The sequence below is a fragment of the Astyanax mexicanus genome, chromosome 6 (assembly GCF_023375975.1).
Source record: "Astyanax mexicanus isolate ESR-SI-001 chromosome 6, AstMex3_surface, whole genome shotgun sequence".
NCBI lineage: Eukaryota > Metazoa > Chordata > Actinopteri > Characiformes > Acestrorhamphidae > Astyanax > Astyanax mexicanus.
Window position 1 is genome coordinate 46,986,348 of NC_064413.1, and position 19,354 is coordinate 47,005,701.

At 38.0% G+C, this 19,354-nt stretch overlaps 1 protein-coding gene across 1 annotated transcript in view; it reads right to left on the reverse strand.

Annotated features, from left to right (window-relative positions):
- fars2 (phenylalanyl-tRNA synthetase 2, mitochondrial) overlaps positions 1-19,354 on the reverse strand; it is a 249,150-nt gene that overhangs the window by 216,431 nt on the left and 13,365 nt on the right. The window contains exon 2 of the mRNA XM_022673398.2: positions 2,715-2,881. The gene's annotated coding sequence lies outside the window, so the exon portion shown is untranslated. The remainder of the gene's footprint in view (positions 1-2,714; positions 2,882-19,354) is intronic.

Genomic DNA, 19,354 nt, shown 5'->3' on the forward strand with positions numbered 1-19,354 from the left:
CTGGACACTTTATTAACCAACTAGCTTTTTATCAGAGCCTGAAAAGATGTGTAGCAAGAAAACTAACTTAAATTAAAAAACTTCAGTATTGTGTAAAAGTAGCTGATTTTTTTCTAAAGAATTATTCTAAAGAATTTTTCAAAATAATTATGTTTGTTATGCTGATCTTCTATTAGATAATTACTGCATACCCATATTATGTTATTTAACTCTAACTGATTTTATTTCATTTCATTTCATTTACTAAACAACCATGTGGAAAGATGAAAACATGTAAACCCTCTATGACAAGGTGTTGCCCTCAGACAGTAAAACACTTTTTGATTGTTTGATCTTTTTAATTTTTCTATTTTTCTTTCTGGGCACAAAATGTCTCAAAACATTTTATTTACTTTTTTGTTTACTTACTAAAACAATGTTTTTTTTTTAATTTGTTGCTTTAGAGCAACAGTATTCAGCTAGACTACTTCTGTTGGGAACAATGATAAAGCAGAGGTTTCTGTTATTTTTCTTAGAAAAAATAAATAAATTCTGTGCCATAAAGGGTTAATCTGTTTCAGAAGGATCAAATTATTGGCATGCATCAAGCAGAGAAAAAAAATCTAAGGAGATTGCTAAAAATGGTCCCCAATGGTGGAACGAACTACCTTCCACTACCAGATCAGGAGAATCTCTCGCTATCTTTAAGAAACTCCTGAAGACAGAGCTCTTCAAAGAGCACTTACTCTCTTAACACCTCTAACACACTAACTACTTCTAACCTCATTTCCTTCTTCCCCTCCTTCACTCCTCTATCCTATTATTCCCCTTTGACCTCCTTTTATCCCTATCCAAAGATGTTTTACCTTTAAACTTATTTTACATTGTACTTGACTATTGTAAGTCGCTTTGGACAAAAGCGTCTGCCAAATGTAATGTAAATGTAAATGTAAAAACTCATGGATATGTTTAATAGTGAAAGTAAGAGCATTTCAACGCGCACAATGCGAAGGTCACTAAAGGGATTGTGACTAAACAGCTCAGAAATAAAGGTTGTGACATTGCAGAAGCTTGTGGAAATTATGCCACAGTGAATGCGTAAGGCCATAATCAAAGCTAAAGGCAGTCCAATGAAATATTAGAGTGTGACCTTTATTTTGGCCAGGTAGTATATTGCGGTCATAAATAGTTTATAACTACAAGAATATATATGTGTATACAGAAACAAATTAAGTTATTTATTATGTTAAAGTTGTGTGAGAAAGCAGTATTTTAAGATATTGTAGAAAAAACATTATCAATTATTACTATAATTATGAGCATTATTATAATAATGTAGTGCAACTTGTGTGGGAGGCATAATACTGCTTACTTATTCATCTTCTCATCTGCTGGAGAAACTGGAGAAACTTCACTGAAACTCCTTTATAAAGCTGTACTTTAGCTGAGTGGCTTTACTGCTCCTTAACAACTGACTGGTAGAATTCATACATAATGCACACCAGATTATAAGGCACACTGATGATTTTGGGGAAAATTAAAGGATTTTAAGTCTGCTTCATAGTGCGAAAAATATGGTATTAGTTTACATGTAAAGACTGGTGTCATAAGTGGTTCATTTTGCTTTGTGTTTAAGCTCTAGGTAGCATTGTTTAAAGTTTTTTAATAATATAAGAGCTTTTACAGCACTGTATTTTATTTTAACAGTAAATTTACAAAATTTGGCCTTAATTACAGTAGCAAAATATAACAATATATTGAATCATCACCCCTGTATTGTGATACATATCATATCACCAAGTTCTTGTCAATACACAGCCCTATAAACAACAATACTTGTAAAGCCAATAACATATTTGTGACAATAATAGTTTTCTTCAATTATGTTAAAAGTAGTGACATTTTCTGCCATTTGAAAAGGAGTGACATTTGTAATGCTAGTGTATTCCTGTCATACAGTTTACAACTACATGAAAAAAAAAAAAAAAAAAATATATATATATATATATATATATATATATATGACTACAGAATATTAAAGAACTAAACTACACTCACTGCTGTCTACAAAACACAGAGTAATACAGAAAAGGTAGGCGCAGTATTTTGAATGGCAGAGATGGAAGGTGTTAAACACCTCTCAGCAGGAAGGTTTAAACAACAATATTAGTAAAGCTGTGAGGGGAGGAGGTTTTGAGCTAGAGCACATTTTAATTTTGTTTTTCGTGAAACCTGTGATGCCGAATAAACCTTTTGACATCCAGTAGCATCCTAAAGCGGCTCTTATGGGGGATAAAAACGTAATAAAAGGTGCTTTTCGAGAGCAGGAGCCCAGAGCAGCTGTCAGAACCTGGAGCGGGAGTTGTGAGCGACAGCATAAACAAGGTAAACTTTTATATGAGTGTCCAGGAAGTGTGTGGAGGCTGCAGTCTCCTCCCACCCGCCTCCACTCTCCAGCACACTCAATTTATCTGTCCTGTACAATCGTGTGTGTGTGTGTGTGTGTGTGTGTGTGTGTGTGTGTGTGTGTGTGTATGTGTGTAAAGGTGTATGTATGTGTGCATCGTCCTTCTCCATCCCTGCAGCTTCAGAGCCAGTCACTCTTTGCGGCCCCTGGGGGCCAAACGTATTCTATTTGTCTAGCTGGCTCCATCTGTGCCACACAAACTGTCACATCTGATGCAATTGGAGGAACATGACAGCCGTGAGACTGCTGAATGCTCCTGCTTGCTTACCAGACACTTTTCAGTTGTGGTGGAACTTTGCCAGGGCTTCTCTCTCTCTCTCTCTTTCTCTCTCTTCTTTCTCTCTCGTTCTGTGTCTCAGCTGTTGGGCTTCATTGAACACTGCTGCTGCTGCTGCTACTGCACAGAGGTTTAGGTGAGGATGTGTGCTTGTAAACCTGCAAGGGCATGTACAACACAGAGAAGAGAGCACCGAGGTGACAACCAAGCAGAAAGCAGAAAACAGACAAAATGTACAAACCATTGCCATCTCCCCACAGACACAGAGCTGAATTCACAATAGGGGTGCATCAAATATTTGGCAACCAAAATTATTTTCAGAAAATGGGAAAAAAGAAAAAGACTGAATAATTAATGTTAAGAGTTTTACTAAGCAGTGGTGGTAGGCTCACACTCCACCCCTAGAAGCACTTGTTTTAGTGCACTTCTGTATATAATGGAGGCAGCTGATAAACGGCAGGTTTAAGTTATTTTTTTTTTCCTCTGATTGCATAAATGTAATTAAACAAACCTCAAGCTGGCCAAGAAAAGAAGTTAAGGTAACTTAGCCTTAGCATTTGTTTGCTAACCAAAACAGGGTTCTTGCACCATATTAAAAGTCAAATTTAATGATTTTTAAAGCCTTCTTAAGACTTCAATAAATAAAATTTAGTCATAATTTCTTTGGTAGAAAATATGAAAAAAATGTATTGAATAAAAAAAACTTTTTTTTTCTTAAAAAAAATCTGCTAATCTTAGTTATCCCCATAGTAACGTACCTAACTCGTTACTAACGTTAGTATGTTAGCCAGCTTGCTGATAATGTTAGTATGTTAGCTAGCACTCCGCTAAACTAGTTCTCTCCCAGGATTAGATGGTTACGATGGGTCACTGTGTTTTCTTACCGGCATTAAACACACAATCTGAAAATGTAATACCTACAGCAAATTTACAGTAAACTTGAGACAATTGAAGACCTTAATTACACAGATTTTAATTTAAGACATTTTAAGACTTTTTAAGGAACCCTGGGAACCCTTCAAAAGAGTGCTCCTCTTTCTCTATGTAAATTCATACTCACATATCACCTTATTAACACTGCTAATATAAATGTATGAACAGAATAGCACTAATAAGATCAATTATTGTAGCTGAATGTATACCTAAAATGGCACTGCCAAAGTAAATCAATGAATACCATAGCACAACTGAGGTAACTTCATGAGTAAAATTGCACAACTGAAGTAAACTCATGATTAAAATAGCACTGCTGAAGTAAATGTGCTTTGCTTTTTTTTTAATAAATAGTATTAAACTGTATTTTGGTAATTATTTTTCTTTGAAAAAGCAAGACAAACATACATTTAACCTATATAAATTATTCAATGGAAAAAAGAGGCAAGATGCACTGAAATCTGTGAAAATCTTGGTTGTATTCAAGTTTATATTCAAACACTATTCAAAACAATATTCAATCAAATGTTTACTTTAGTTTGGTTTCAGCCAAAATTATTTATTTTTGTGCATCTCCAATTCAGAAATATGCCACTTCTGATGAAATCTCACCATCAACTATGAACTGACTCTCTCTTTTCTCTCTTTCTTGTGAGATTTATTGAACTTCCTTTTGGTAGATCCTCACAGATCTTGGGCTCGGTCGCCTCTATCCGGGTGTAGATGAAAGTGGCGTCGCTGTAGCGTTTCCGCGGGCCTGCTAAGGTCTTTTCCTCGTTTTATGTGTGGATTCAAAGTCAAAACAGCAGGGGATAGGGACACAAAAATCGAGCATTTAGCCTATTAAGGAACCTACTGATGCCTAAACCATAAAAGTACACATCTCAAGCAAAGGGACGGGCTTGTGTGCTCTGCTTACGACTACATGTTGAAATAAGTCAAGAACACTGTGTTCCATTCAAGACTTTTCCCTTCACATGGATGAGAGACTATGCCAAGCAAAAATTAGATGCACCTGATCTTCATGGAGGTGGGTGTGCGGAAGTTCCAGGAAGTGTGTAGGCGGGATCGCACCTGGCAATGAATGGGACTGTGCTCATGGAGGCGTGTGATTGGAGGAGATGGCAGCCACAGGTTTTAGGATGGCTTTAGTAAGAGACGTCCAGCCAGATTGCTCAAAGTGCCAAGTAAGCACAACCTATGGCCCACATAGTTTAATTCAAGAGGTTCGGGCAAACTGTGTCCATGAACCAGACTAACACTGAAGGAATTATGAGTAATAACCAAAAGATGCAGAGCTTTCAGACCTCAAATAATGCTAAGAAAACAAGTTCATATTCATAAAGTTTTAAGAGTTCAGAAATTAATATTTATTAGAATCACCCTGGTTTTAATCATCTTGGCATGTTCTCCTCCACCAGTCTTGCACTTGCTTTTGGATAACTTTATGTCACTCCTGGTGCAAAAATTCAGTTCAGTTTGGTTTGTTTGCTTGTGATCATGCATCTTCCTCTTGATTATATTCCAGAGGTTTTCAATTTGGTAAAATCAAAGAAACTCATCATTTTTAAGTGGTTTCTTATTTTGTTCCAGAGCTGTATATGCTGATTTGTGTGGGTGCGTCTGTTAAAAAGTTTAGTGACAAGATAGTTTTAACTGTTGACATTTTTTTTTATTTTAGAGCTTGCCATTTGAATCAGCCTTCAATTGCCTTTTATTCTCTGAGTGCTGCTTCACGCTTTATATCTAACCTGTGTGAGCCCCATTCACTTGAATTTACACAAATCTGATAGGCTGAGGAGCGACTTTGGTGATATTCATAGCACATGTGATTGGTCTTAAAATCTTGTACCATAAAGGATAGAAAAGAAACACCTGTTTCCCTGCCCAAGGAGCCAAGTATATCACAAGTTGGCTAAAAGAATATAAAGTCCCAAAAAATTGGGTTGATGAAGCTCTATCCAATACATTTGAAATAAACTGTATTTTCAGTGAGTAAAAATGCCATATTTGTGTGGACAGGAGGCCAAAATAGAGAAAATCTTGGATGGGGTCTGAGTGCAATTTTGGCTAGTGATCTTGATTTAAAGATCATTTTACAAATTTAAGTCATATTTCAATTTTAAAATAAATTTTAAATATGTTTACCTAATAAATGGGTGGGCCTAATACTGAAGGTAACTTCCCAATTACCATTTTTTGCACTGTTTTTTGCAGAAGGCTAGCATGCTCTCTTACAAAATACTGTGAGTTAATTAGTTTACAGTGATTAATCTGACTCTACACCCGTCAGGGTGATGATCCACAATGCACCTTCACCCCTCCATTCCCCCACAGAGCAGCTCCAATTGTCCTGGGCTCTGGCCAGCTTTTGTAAACAGAGCAAGACACTCCCCGCCCCTGCCCCCATTTCCCAGAGGCTCAGAGTGCTGGAAACACTCACCAATACATCCATCATCTAACCACTATTTGCCCTATTCCTTCACTACGATCTGCAAGGTGCAGGCCCCAAGACATATCTACACACACACACACATATACACACACATCCCTCAGACCGTTCATCACGATGCACCTACCATCAAGATTCGGATCACAGCTCCCTCCTGCACCCTGACTCAGAGAGTCAGGAACAGAGGCTTCATCTATTATAATGGAGGGATTTGTCTCAGTTTGTTCCTTCCAACTTCACAAATCTACGAGAATTTAATTCAAACTGTGTCTCACCTTCATGATATTGCTGGTAATAATAGACAAACTCTGAAGCCCTGCTTGAACCTACAGTTCAGATTCACCATCTAAAACCCTTCTATTATTATCCTTCCACAAGCCCAAGAACATTACAAAACCATTACACTGCTGGAGCGTTCTCCTCAAACACATTTCTCACAGTTTCAATAAAAGCACAAGCCGACCTGCCTGTAAGTAAGCACATTGTTCCTTTAACTTACCTGGGTGAATATGGCGAGTGCAGACAGACAGGCATCAGAAAGGACAGGTTGTAAAACAGGTGCAGAGAGCTTTCAAAGAACTCAAAGAAATGTATTCAGAGAAAAAGAACGCCCAACTGGGAAACAGAAAGTTTTGCCCACATTTTTCATGTAGGTTCTAGGGCTGCAATTAATGATTATTTTGGTAGTCGACTAATCTGATGATCTTTTTTTTTTCGATTAGTCAATTAGTCAGCGATTATGTCCTCCATCACGATAGATTAAAACAGCTGAGCATGAGATTTTAAAGGCATTTAGATGTCTAAATGTTGTTTAAAAATGAAAGTGCTGATATTTAGTGATTAAATATGTAATCTGTTGTTTTTTGGCACTTTTGGAGACACAGACTAAGATGAGTGTAAACTGTGTGAGGGAACAATTTACCCATCTCCCATTGCGCTTCTGTCCCCAGCACTTTGTGTAATACAGTACTGTATTACTATTAGTCGACAATGAAATTTGTAGTCGACAAATTTAAATAATCAATATTGTTGATTGAATCGACTAATCATTGCAGTCCTAGTAGGTTCCACATTAGGATGTCCATCATGGTCAGCGATAGGACCACCACAGGTTAACCATGGGCCCCATCTGGGTTGTACACTGCACACATATAGCATAGATAAGAGATTAAAGTGGGATATAAAAGTCCAAAAATTTTGGGCACATGTGGAAAGCCCAACTGTGTCCAGGTAAATACACATAAACCTTTCACTCAGGTGAGCCCTACATATGCTATGGCAGAGCTACCTCTACCAGGGTTAAACTCTGAAAACGCCAATGGAGATTAACATGGACAAAATAAGAAAACAATGTTTTTGCCTAAAATCTAAAACGTAAAATTGTTCTTAGAAAGCCAGGTTTGTTCACTCACAGTGCAAAAGTCGTGGAACAGCAGTATGTAAATTGATCATGAAGTGTTACCTCAAGGAACGACTTGAGAATGCTCACACCTGTATAAGTTGTGAGGTACTATCTTGTGAGTGTGACTGGCAGCATCTGGCTAGAACTGTCCATGCATATAGATAATTAACAGACAAATCTGTCAGAAATCACATCAACATGCAATGCAAAATAACTTACATGCATATCCCACAGCTCAGAGCATAGCATTGCTTAGCATCCCTGCTAATGGATGGCAAAAGCCATCTGACAAGATAACTAACTGCTCGTAGGATTGAGGTTTGACTCCAAAAGCTCAACATTTAAACTTAAGTTGTGGAGGGATTGCCAACTGATCTACTTTGCAGCAGAACCTGTACTAATATGAAATAATATGACCTAATATAAGGAAAAATTACTTAAATTCAGCAGTAGAAGTTTTTAAACGAACATTTAAGAATAGAAATACAGATACTATGGTTAAAACATTACAAAAAGCGCCAATAAACATGTCCTAACTTTGCATGTACTTGTATTTTATTTGTTATACTAATGCAAGGCAGTTTTTAATACTGAAAGTCACAGTAGATGTTAACTCGCCAACACTGATTATGCTTTATGACATTTTTAAGTTCTTACTGACAAACTGAAGTGCTCTGAGCACCATGCTTCTTTCTAATTGTCGTAATAGCACATGGACTAATTGAGGGAACTGTATTTCCATTTAGTTTGTCACTTCTCATCAGTGTTTCAGTCTAGTGGTCAATTTCTGCTATGGCTCAATTAGAGAAGTCACACAGTCTTTTCTCGCAAGGCTGAATTGCATTGTACTATTACTGCTAGTTTTTGGAACTATATTGTACAGTTTGTATTTGGAAGTAACTGTGCAGTGAGGCAGCTTTTGAGTTTTAATTTGAGGGGGGTCTATAAGCATCTGACTTGAGTGATCGGTCAGGTCATGGAGCGTGTGTAATTGGACAATGGCTGTTATATCTCCAGATGCTGTAAAAAAAAAAAATAATAATAATAATAATTTTGTGTATCACTGTACTTCAACTCTGCTGCTGTAATCTTTCAGCATGAGTGACAAAAAAAAATGACAGGAAAGGGCCAAAAAGTGCCATCATGACAAATTACGAGTTGTAATGATTAAGTTTTTGACACATACAGTACCAGTGAAAAAATTGTAGATTAATATTAAAGACATGAAAACAATTATTTGGTACAAAGAAATGAAAGAAATGTACGATTTTTTGCTGGGTAGCATATGACACAGAATTTACACCAGCAAAACTAGATGTCAGATTTAAACATTGGATAAATATGGGCATAACTTCATACTGCACAATATCTGCCAGAAAATATATAGAAACATTTCAACAACTTACAAAAAAATATATAGGCTAGCTTGGAGAAACAAGATTTCTTTACATATCTTTAAATGAGATCTTATTTTCCTATTTAAACAGTGGGAGAGAAAAGAATGATATTTTTTGACTCCAACTGAGATATAATTTCCAGAATCTACTCATCTCTACAGCTGGAAAAGGGGAGAAAGAGGCTAATATAAATGTTAACTGAGGATGACTGGACAAACATATGCAGGACACTGTCTACTACCTCTAGCTCAAGTCTTTGGAAGGAATTTATATAGAAAAATATTTTAGGATTCTTCATAACCCCGAATACCAAAAAGTTACAAAATAACAACCCTGCACATGGTCAGTGCTGAAGAATTTGTGGTAAAACATCAGCTGGTCCTTTACATATATGCCCAAACACTTTTGCTTACTGGGCAGCATCTGACTAGAACTGTCCATGCATTCAGACAAATAACAGACAAGTCTGGCAAAAATCACAGGAGGACAATGAGTTTTTCAGGTCCAAAAAGTGTGATTGTCCTGACTGTATGAATCAATCAGTACTGAACTCCACTGAGCATGCATTTCACTCACTGTAGACTAGACTCAAGGCGAAAACAGCTCATTACAGGTCTGGCACAGCGTCGCCTGGGAATATATTCAGTGTCAGGTTGCAGTCTTCAGGCAGACATTGACTGCCAATAGTTTGCTTTAAAGTAAAAAACATAACGATTTTAGGATGATATTATCCATTTACTTACAGCCCCTGAAATGGGGAACTCTATAAAAGGAGCTTTAATGCATAAATTGTGATACATTGTGGTTGGCAGAAAAACTCATTTAAAATGATGAAAATTTGATGTACACTGTGCATCGATCAAGCATAACATTATGATCACTGAGGAAATAGAAGCGCTTGGTATAGTTATATAATTACAGTCTATAGTCGTGTATTTGTTCCTCAGCATACGTTATTATTCTCCTTTCACTCTGTTCTTCAAGTAACCCACAGGATGGACCACCAGTCAAGGGCAACTATTATTATTTGGGCCAATAGTGCTACCCTTTAGAGCTCCGGAATCCAATAGCAAGATGCATGACCGGGATTCAAACCAGCAATCTCCTGATCATACTGGTAGCGCTTAGCCCGCTGGACCATTCGGAGCCCGTTTCAGTTAAAATAAAGAAAAACAATAATCTTTACTTTATACCTTTTAAAGACATCAGTTAATCTTCACCACACTTAACTACTCGTAGTTACAAACACTTTTAAAACTTTCGTATGTCATGTTATACTTTTTGTTCTATGACAAAGTTGTAACTTGTTTAATTACATTCCCCCTCAGGTCTGTTCCTCCTCTTTGTTAGAGACCAATGACTTCCGAACAGCTTGAGCTATACATAGCTAGTTTAGTGTCGCTACAGGAAGTCTGCCCATATATGGCAAGCGACCACTGAGCGCGTTTAGTGTAATTTCCGCTTCGTCCACAGCTCAGTATGAATGATGAACAGACTCGTACTGAACCACACCCAACTCTAATCACGCTCCACTCCTACGTGTAGGAGCCCAGCAAGAGGAAGTGAATGGAGGTTTGGCAGGGGGCATTTCCCATGTTACATCAGAAAAGTGAGCTGGCACGGCGGCGGCTGTGCTGGCCAGTATTCGCGGGCGCGGCCTGATGCAGAGGGCCCAGCGGGGCCAGGAAGAGCTTTAGCGAGCAGATGGGAGAACCCTGCAGAGCAACAAGCCTTCATAAGCATAGAGCCGAGCGCTCTCCACAGACAGACTACTGCGCTAACATGCACCCAATTTATTAGCAAATGACAACCCAAACATATGGATAGAGCAGCAACCATGAACATTAGAATATGGACACAAGTGTGAACGCATGGCTACCTAATGTGGCAAACTGCCCAGTGCCAAGATGCACATCAGCAACAACTGCTAGTCTGTAAAATATAGATAGCAGGGAAAGTTCTGAATCATCTAGACTAAACTATAAAATGTAAATGTGCATTGCATTAACACTAAATATTCTAAGCTTGCCTTTAATTTTATTCTGACATATTTTGTTAGAATAATTACCGATATTGTATGTTTTATATGCTTCGTCATATTTATTACAAGGAATATGAGTTTAAAACTAATATTACAATAATATCACAATGTTTTTTATAAACGTAGAAAGTTAAATACATTTGAAGAATTTTGTCACGCTTGGCGGCATTAGCGCTCCTGTCTCTTTCACACTCAGCTCTACCTGCAATCTTCAGCCTCCGGAATACGTTACCCAGAATGCACCACACACGTCACTCCCTCACACTATCCCATGTCACTGTACATGGTACCTCCAGGAGGTCAATCACTGGAGTATTGAATTCACCTGTCCACACCCATATAAACAATTAAAAACTAAATAAAATAAATAAGCAAAGATAACCGAATAAAATGTAACAAAAAATGTACTACAATCATGAAGCAGATATTTTACACAACATTTTTTATTGTTTCAAAAATCATGATGGTAATGAGTATTAATGAGTATGATTTGATATGGTACATTCCAAGTCATTACGGTTGTGCATTGCAAAGTAATGAATGGGGTAATTTTGGGCTGCCGGCCACACCTGGGATGGTTTACCACTGTTCCACGTTTTCATCATTTGTGGATAATGGCTCTCACTGTAGTTCACAGTAGGCCCAAAACTTTAGAAATAGCTTAATAATCTTTTACAGACTTAATTACTTTCTTTCCCATTTGTTCCTGAATTACTCTGGATATCGACATGATGTCTGGCTTTTGAGTATATTTTGGTCTAGTTCACTTTATCAGGCAGGTCCTATTTAAGTGATTTCTTGATTAAGAACAGGTGTGGCAGTAATAAGGCCTGGGTGTGGATAGAGAAATTACACTAAGGTGTGATAAACTACAAAAAAAGTTTTTAACTGGGGGGCAATCATTTTTTTACACAGAGCCATGTAAGTAGGGTTGCAGCGGTAACCGGTTTCACGGTATACCGTGGTATTAAAATGCACGGTTATCATACCGTGTGTGTTTGCTTATTACCGGTAAAACGCAAGCCAGCGGTGAAACTCACCCGCGCATGCGCAACTCTGCTCCGCTTCAGCTACTCAGCACACAGCGGTGAGAACGGCAGAAAGTGCTAGACTAGAGCTTCATTAACAATTATTATTGTTAATGAAAACGAACCAAATAACGAAAACTGAAAGTGAAACTTAACTAACTTATTTATAAGCGCTGTTTTCACTCCCGCAGTTCTACAGCGGGAGGTGTTGTGCTGATTCTGTCCGCGAAGCGGGAGTCGGATTGAGCAGGGAGTCGGATTCGGCACAACAGCGGCAGCGCGGCAGCACCTCGCGGTCCGCGGTGTTAGTTGTAAGCGATCGCGCTAGCCGCAAAATACGACAGAAAACACTGAGAAACTGCAGAATTATGTATTGGACTAAAATGAGCACGAGGAGATAAAAGAGAACCTTTACCTGTGAGTAGCTCACATCAGAACACGCAAATCTCTCTCTCTCTCTGTCTCTCTCTCTCTGTGTCTCTCTCTCGCACGTGAACTTCTCCGCACTGTGTTTAGCTGTTCTTAAAAATAATTTTAATTAAATAATAGTTCTATGCTTCTATGTTAGTGTTAATTAACATAATTCTGATCATATTTCGCTCATTCAAACAGCCTGAAAACAGACTTGTAATCTTGTAATCAACAAGCTTGTAATCAATGTGGCCGTAAAGTCACAGCTAAAGGAGGAAATACATCAAACCTGTTCTCCCATCTCCGAGAACACCACCCCGCTGTGCAGCGGAAAGTATGTGTTCAGTTTATAATTTTAATCTGAACATAAATAAAACCTCTTTGTAGTCGTGCATAACCCATGCGGTAAGCGCCCGCAAAAGCGCTGAGTTATCCGAAATTTGGGCACGCAGGTACAGGCGTGAAGTGCGTGCTACGATGGATTCACGTGTCCGTGTAAAGGTCCTGGCCGGACTGGATGTGAAAGACGCCATTCATTTACATGCGTTTATTTTCAAATTCTGACGTGCCTGTTTTTCATATGTTGAAGGTTTTAAGGTATGAAAGCCTTAAAATAGAAATCTCTATTGTGAGGATCATGTCAGAAATAAATCCCCTCTTTCTGCAGTATCTGGTTATATACCAACTTTTTTATATATATACACTCTTAATGCCCTTAAGAGTAGTGGAAAAACATGGTTTCCTTCACCTGATGGTGTAGTTTCTACAATAAATAGTTAATTGAACAAAAAACCTTTGTTGTAATTTCTTTAAGGGTCAGTTTAATAATATAAGTAACAAACTGTGATACCGTGATAACCGTGATACCGCGGTATTTTCCGAGACGGTTATCATACCGTGAAAATCTCATACCGTTGCAACCCTACATGTAAGTAAAAAAAATCTCCCTTATGAATTATAACCCTTTATTAAAAAAAAAAAAACAGCATTCTGTATTTAAATGTGTGGTCTTTGACTAATATTAAAAATAGTTTGGGGGCAAATACTTTTTCGCACCACTGTAACTACACTATTAAATTATATTAACTGTCGTAATACAACTGAAATACTGTTCTAATTCAATTAGGCGATCAAAAATCAAAAATGAGCTAAAGGTTATTCAAAGTTCCGGTTAGGCTGCACCACTGAAGCTCTGAGCAGCCTGATCTTCTACCTATGTTTCTGCAGGGCATCTCCAGCAATTTCTAACAATTATCACAGCGGATAATTTGTCTCTCTGACAGCTAAACAAATGGTAAGACTGCAACGCAAAGTCATTACCAGTGCAGTGCTGGCTAATATATTTACTTACATCCTGCTAAACCAACCACAAAAGAAGTGGTAACAGCAGCTACACAATTAGCCACTCGGGAGCGAGGTCCAATTCCCACCATGCAGTCTAAAAAAGCAAATAATCACATTACAGGTCCAGTACCAGCCACGGATGTTAAATGACTGCAAGACAACAACACAGTGAAACCTGAATATCTGCTTTAACCCTCTTGTTTTCTTTGGGGCCAATTTGACCACATTTAAATGTTTGCCTTCCATAAAGAAATAAATGACGTGTTGGTGTGCTTCATATTTAAAGACTTTTCCTAAATCCAATGCTGACAACCAAGTAAACATCAATGTTCTGTACACATTTCATATGTACCAGTCACCTCCCGGGCTGTTTTCACTGTATTAAACGTCTGTGCCTATAATATTAAAGAGATTAGGGCTTCATATTGGCAACACTATACTTGGCGATACTATACACACCATGATAGAGGGGTTAACAATACCATATTTAATAACTCTGAGCAAAAGAAAGGATTAATTTTATTGTGATACAATATGATATTCTTATTTTGTTACACTTCAGAGGTCCTACAAATCGTTATAAGCATTATAAACACCCCTTTGCTTTATGTTTGAGTTAAAAACACCACATTTGTAGTAAAGCGAGAACCACAACCAGTTTAACAAAGCAACATAAAATAATTAATGCACACATTTTGTTTAACATATCTGAGATAAATCTATTGATAACAAATCAATACAAAAACAAATTAACCAGTAAATTAATAACAATTACATTATAATAATATTTACATTGTTTTAGGCATAATTTATATACAAAATATGAACCAAATTATTCTACCACACACACACACACACACACACATTATACTTTAACTGTTGATTCAAACTTTCAACTTTTACTTTAAATAATTAAGTAATTAAATTAATTTTAAATCATTTTCAGTGTGCTTACACTATTTTAAGTAGTAAATTGGTACTTTTGGAAATGTGCCAAGTCCTGCTGAAAAATGAAATCCGCAACTCCATTAAAGCTGTCAGCAGAGGGCACACTGCCAAAATTACCAATCAATTTTATATAATAGTCTAATTTCTGAGACAATGATTTTGGGTTTCATTGGCTGGGTTTTGGGTTTCATTGGCTGTAAGCCATAATCATCAACAATTAATAAAATAATCGTTTATATATAGTACATGAGTTTCACCTTTTGAACTGAATTACTAAAATAAAGTAACTTTGTAATGATATTCAATTTTTTTGAGATGCACGTGTATGTAATTTTCAGAAATTAAAGTACATCATTTTAATGTTTTGACTTTTCATTTACCCCTGTGCTTTAAAACTGCACAAAATATGTTAGGATAAAAACAAAACTGTGATCTGCACTCAGTGATTTCCTCTGGTGATAAAATAAGGAAAGGCATTGAGAAAACTTGGTATTTTTAAATAAAAGGTTAATTAAAGAACCCTGGGCTAGTCTAATGAGGTTATACCAAACTCCTTGCACTGTGAGCTCCTCGCTGTGGCATGAACTGAACTGTGACTTTATTGTACCATTACACCTCTGATATTTAGTGTGTAAAGCCCTTTAGTCTGATTAAATTACTTCCAGTGTAAGCCAAAATTTCTAGCAAACTGAGTGATGCTGTGCCACTGACCTTCATTTCACTCTGAAACTTACATTACTGTGAAAATCCGGCAGAAACACTCTGTTATCTATCTGTGTAGATAGCTACCTTTACGTTTCCTACATATTCATACTCAAGGCATCTCCTCAAGTGTAATCATGCAATCTGGTGCATCCCTGTTTAACCCGTCTACCAGCTAAGCAGAAGACTATTTACAGCACTAAACAGACACAGACACTGAGGAACACGCTCTTCTTTAGTACCGAGTGGAAACTTGTTGTGTTGCTTTGCAGTGACAGTCTGAAGATATGCTCCGCCGGAGGTGAGATTTTCAGCCTTATTTGATTTGCTGGTTTATTTGCTGAGATTGCAGGCTGTCTTCTCTTCATTAGTGTTTTTTTTCTCCTGTAATTTCGTTCCACCGCGCGGCATCGTCTCAATCGACAGCACCCAATACCCCCCGGACCTAATTGGACAGATCACGAACAGTTTTCACAGTCTTATTAGCGTCCCTTATTATTGTGTCCCGCATTGATTTGTTTGCCGAGTTGCTGGATTGTCCTCCGCAGTCGTTAAAAGAATGAAGTGTTAAAGGGCTGGAGTCATGGGCAGACTAATTTCTCAACCTTTTTTTGGAATTAAGAGTTTGGTGAAATGTGTAAACATTGTAAAAGTTTTGAACAGTCATCCTATAGTTAAAGTTAATTCTGCTAATGTGTTAAATTAAGCTGTAAAAACTGCATTTTTAGGATTTACATCTATTCAGACACTGATTTAGTAGACTTAGATACAGATACAGCTTCTTCAGGTAGTGTTCTTCACTTGGGTAGGTGTTGTGGAGAGGTTTTTCTTTCCACCACCGTTGTCTGACGTGGACGTTCAGGCTTTTTAGAGTTCCTGTGCTCGACACTGCACTCTTTTTGTCCCCAAAATAGACCAAACTGTTGATTTCCTCATTCCCAACATCTCGGTTATCTCTCTGGTTGATTTCTTCTTTTTTTCAGGCTAATGATGATCTATTTCACTTCTATTGCGATCTCCTTTAACTGCATGTTGTGGGTTCACAGTGTTGTGGGTTCGATTACTGATTTGTTTAAGTGATTTGGATAAAATGTCATTTTTTTCTCGTAATTTATAAATATGATAGTTAGTTTTTTTTATACTGTGACATTTAATTTAAAAGATTATAATAAATCACCTTATGATACTATATTGTGATACTAAATGAATTGAAACCTCTGTATTGTGATCTGAATTGTATCAGTTGCTGAGATAGTTGTGACAGGACACTGATGGCATTCGTCAGAATATTTTTTCTCAACTCAACTCAACTCAACACAACTCAACACTAAGATATGTGCTCTTTAAATCATTGTTTCACTACTGTATCTGAGTGAGAATATAAAGCATGTGTACTCATTCATGCTGTAGGACTTTAGCAGCAGAGGCTATATGACCCTAAATCCATTCAGATGATCACACCACACACATATATGTGTTCACTATCAGCTTAAAAGGCACTGCCCTGTACGCCTGACTGATGAGCAGCTACAGGCCAGAGAGTGAAGATGGACTGGTTTAATTTGAGCTAAGAAACCTGGGTCTGTGCTAATAACAGCGTTCCGCTCCCTGCAGCGCCGGCTCTGCAGCTCCTGGAGCTCATCAGGAGGCGAAGAAGAGCCACATGGGGAGCGCGTCTGATACTGCTGACTCCTTCATACAAAAACCAGCACTCGCCGAGACTCGGCTAGAGCCACACGAGCGCGTTTGAAGCCGACACTAATGGGTGACAGATTGACATCTCTCTTCAATCTAGCAGTGCTTTCTATTCCCCCCTGAGAGCATTCAGAGCGAGGCCTGGATTATCATGGAGCAACTTTTAGACACTTCCACACTTTTCTGCACCACGTTTCCCTTTGAGTCAGCCGAGAGCAACATGTCGGCAGCGCGGAGAATATCAACAACACAGAGATCAATACGATGTTCAACAGGATGAGAGAATATGACTCTGGGACGCTGTAGAAAAACTCATGACGGGGTGGCGGGAGGGGAGACAGTTCTGCTTCATGGACCTGACCACTGTCCATACCAGCTCTGAATTCTTTCAGCTTCCTGCACATCACAGACAGATCAATGGGCTTCAGGCCTGAGTCATCCATACTACACGCAATGCCGTGACCAGCCATTCACCTCACACAGGAGATGAAAGAAAGGAGTAGGAGGACAGGAGAGACGGGCATCACTGAGAACGTTTCAGTGGCAGAATCACTCACACACCTGCGCCCGGCGTGACCTGACGCTACCACAGAGACGTGAGAGTAATAAATGACAGCAGAGTTGCTGAAGAAGGTAAAAAAAAGAAAGCAAAGCCATGACAAATCCCCTTATTTCACCCTTAACTACAATATAGTCTAACCAATTAACACATATTAGGCTCAGGAAGTTTGCTGCTGTAATTTAGCCACAGAGCCTAACGTGAGGATAATGAAGCTAACAGGTGATATTTACTACATAAAGCCTGAACAAACACTGCAGGTGCATTCACGCAACTCCAAATTTATCCATCTAAAACAACGTACCAAACGTCCTGGTCTTTGTCTAAGTGTTCTCTGGCATTTTTATTATTTTATCTCAGTGTGCAGTACCAGTTATACGTTCACAACTTTACAACTGATGCTCTCCAACACGTTAAGAGGCAAGAAATTCAAGTAATTAATGCTTGACAAGTTCAGCACAGCTGTTAACTGAAAGCCTTAACAGGTGACTCTACCTCATAAAGCAGATAGCGAAAATCCAGCCAAGATGTTTAAAGTTGTCAAGAGGCAAGTGGTGACTATTTTGAAGAATCTAAAATATATTCTGTATATATTTGTTTAACACTTTTGTGTTTACTTAATATTTCAATGTTTTCCTTTATAGTTTGGAAAATATTTAAACTATGATTGGGAGAACGCTGGTTCAAATCCTGGGCATGCAACTTGACATCAGCTGCCGGAGCCCTGAGCCTTGCTCTCTCTGGGTGGGCCCTCATCACTCCAAAGTGTGATGTCAATCAGCACAAGGCGTCTGTGAGCTGATGTATTAGAACCGAGTCGCTGTGCTTTCCTCCAAGCGTTAGTGCTGTGATGCTAATCAGCAATGCTACATCAGCAGCAGATTGAAAAGAGGAGGTGACTGACTTCACATGTGTCAGAGGAGGCATGTGCTAGTCTTTACCCTCTTTGTGTTGTCTCATCACTAGTGATGGGGAATATACAGCTGACTAGCAGCTGAATAGGTGGGACAATTGGCCAAGAAAAATGTGAAAAAAATAGCAATAAAATTATAAAAACATTTATAAAATAAAAAATAAATTACAATTAAAGCAACAGGGAAAATATGAATACGAATTATGCAATACAAATTATATCTCATTGTCCTAAAGTGAACATTCCTTTATGGCACAGTCTACTCTTAGCTCTCAGTCTCCATAAAAAAAGTGTTTTAACAGCTTGAAAGAAATCTATTTTAAAAGGTTGGCGTGAGCTAGGTACTTCTTTTAGAATCCTTTGTTTGGTTGTCAGCCACGGCCAGATATCACAATGCAAAGACATGAACAAACTCTAACTGCTGGTTAGGTTTATATCTGTTCTGTTTTTAATGTATGTAAATACACTGTGTGGGTTCTGTTGCATTATATTGCACGAGGAATAGGAAAATGTGAACGTGTATTACTGCAACTTCAACATCAAAACAGATGTAATATATGGTAGTTATCTGTTGTAAAAATAAACCTAAAAATGTATAGATATGTCAACATTGCTGTCTTAGCCCAAATATTTGGATGCAGCAGCTTTTCTAGGTCTGGTTAAATTGTGATACAAGTTTCAGACCTGAATTCCTCAACTCATTGGTCTCGTACTTGCATCCTTGACACGTATGCTTATATCTAACACTACCAGACACGCTGGTAAATATTACGAGACACTCTTGCTTTCAACACCTGGCAAAAACC